This window comes from Manis javanica, chromosome 8, assembly GCF_040802235.1.
Source record: "Manis javanica isolate MJ-LG chromosome 8, MJ_LKY, whole genome shotgun sequence".
NCBI classification, from domain to species: Eukaryota; Metazoa; Chordata; class Mammalia; order Pholidota; family Manidae; genus Manis; species Manis javanica.
The window spans coordinates 76,548,821-76,551,257 of record NC_133163.1 but is presented as its reverse complement, the minus strand read 5'-3'; the positions used below and the strand labels follow the sequence as shown (position 1 = coordinate 76,551,257).

Genomic DNA, 2,437 nt, shown 5'->3' with positions numbered 1-2,437 from the left:
GGAGTGCACACGTTGCCATCAGGATTTTCAAAGCTCTTGGTAATTTTAATGCACAAGCAAGGGTGAGGACCACTTGACAACTAAGTTGATAATACACTGATGATTACTCAAATTACATTTTTAGGTTGTGAAATGCCTATTAACTGCTTTATCTTCCTGACATTCACTCCATTGTATCTGTTTTGTAGTTCTAATTTAAGTGGTGGGTGGTCCCAGTTTCACTCATTAACAGGGCTTTGACATTTTCCAACAGGTCCTGCTTTTTGTAATTGAAGTCTGAATTTTTCTTATTTTTCAGGGGAAAGCACAAATGCAGTCCCCCACTACCACAAATCATGCAGTTGAGTTTCCCACATTTGGAGAAACTGAAGGGGTCAGCACATCCGGAGTGCAATGGATAAGCATCACCCTGGTCATGGTGTCTCCCCTGCCAGGTAAGTATGAAGTCTTAAATTTTTAACTTGGAAGTTACTAATGCAACCACATAGTTTTGAGGCCTTTTCCTTGATTTACTTTATTATAAACCTGATTAACAAAAACTCGCTTAGAATTTTCCAATACCCCTAATGTAGTCTCTCCAAACACTTGCAATTGTTATCCCAAATATACATCCGTATGCTTTTTTGCTATGCAGTTTAGCTGGCCAAATTACTTTATCCCAAAGTCTTTTCAAACACTAATATTTCTCCTTATTAGTTAATGCCATAATATAAAAAATACTTGTTCTCTGTGAGGTACAGCACTGATGAAGCAAGTGCGGTTCTTCAAAGTTACTTAGTAACCCATACTCTGCATTGTAATATGTAACTCATTTACTGGCTACTCTCATTTGTCATAATGTTTACTATTAGCTGTTTTCCTTGCATTATCAGAGTACTTTTTCTTTGATACCTCTAAATTCAACTGAAATGCAGTTTCTTGGTCAAGGTTGACTTTAACTAGGGTCCAGAAATTTTAACTGGATTGGTGCAGCTGAATTTTTCTCAAAAAAGTCAACTGTCTACAGTAAAGTTTATGTGCCTAAGCCTTCATTCTCCTAGGCCACAATAAATGATAGTTCCTGGTTCTCTTCTGAAAATCAGATTAGTCCACCAGTGGTCAGACAATGCTGTGACAGGCCAGGCACATGTTCTCAGAGCAAAGCACATCTTTCAACTGATCTCATTCAATGTACAGATACTTCCTGATTCCCCAGCTACTTACACAATGCACCCCAATTCATCTAGATCTACCTAAAAATATAAGCACTTGTGAAGTACACTGTCACCTGTTCTTACTCTATCATACCTCTGAGATTTGCTTCCCCAAGCTACTTACTCCTTGAATAACATATTGCTACTAAGTTGTTCAGTAGATTCCTTTACTGACATTTTATGGTTACTATATGGCTGGAATGCTTATTTTTGTTTCATTTCTTCCATGACATTTTCAATCCTCATTTGACTTCAGGTTTATTCCCAATTTACTGTAATCTTGTTCCTGTTTACATTTCTTCCTGTTCCAAGGTTCCCTCTGTAAACCAAGCTTTTAAACAGAGTGGTACTAACCTTATAATCCCTTCAGGTTTCAGATGTTGGGGTAACATCTGAACCAAAATCTAGAGGAACCCTCTTTTAGGCATTCCAAATTTGTCATCCATTCCAGCCCAATAGCTTTAAGTTAGCTTTCACTGGTGAGACAGCATCAAACTACACAGTACCCTAGCTAGCAAGCTCCCAAGTTTCCCAATGTTTCAGAGATTTTTCATCACCTAATTTTTCTTACTTTCCAACCTTGGCTGGAAACTGCATTCTTAAAAGCTTCCAGGCTATTTTCTCAGATTTCATGGCATATTGAGAAAAAAATCCATTTTGAATTTTATTCCCAACAAATGCATGGTTGTATTTTTACATCTTATTTACCCTGAATAGCATTAAGGCTTTTTGAGACTGTCAAGTTACCCAGAATTCCTCTACACAATTAGCTGACCAAAAATGTCAAGGCTTCCACCTTAAGCTGCACTGCCTCTGTAATTTCTATTGAACCTACTCATCTTCATTTCCTGGGGCCCAGTGTTAAGTAATGTAACTACCATCTGGTCAATGGTCTTTAAGAACACTAGTCTCTTTTTCAAAGTCCGTAATATCTGGATTTGATCAGATCTCAAAAGACACCAACTTATGCTATTTAATCATGTTTCATTTACTTTGCTGTAGTTTTGGCCTAGGAGCCTGAATTTTAAAAGTATTAAAAGAGTACACCTATGATTATACAAAGTTAGTGCTGTTCTCTTAGTTAACTTGAGTTTTAATTCACAGTAGCCTGAGACCTAGTGTGAAATGACTTTTCCTCATCAAAACAGACCAATACCTTTGGTATTTTTTCAGTAATCCTATGTACATGTCTGTATGTATATTTCCTATGACTGTATGATAATTTCTCTAGCTATTTAAAAAGG

At 36.9% G+C, this 2,437-nt stretch overlaps 1 pseudogene; it reads right to left on the bottom strand.

Moving 5' to 3' along the window:
* Positions 1–295: 295 nt before the first annotated feature.
* On the bottom strand, positions 296–442 carry LOC118972295 (U1 spliceosomal RNA; annotated as a pseudogene).
* Positions 443–2,437: the final 1,995 nt, after the last annotated feature.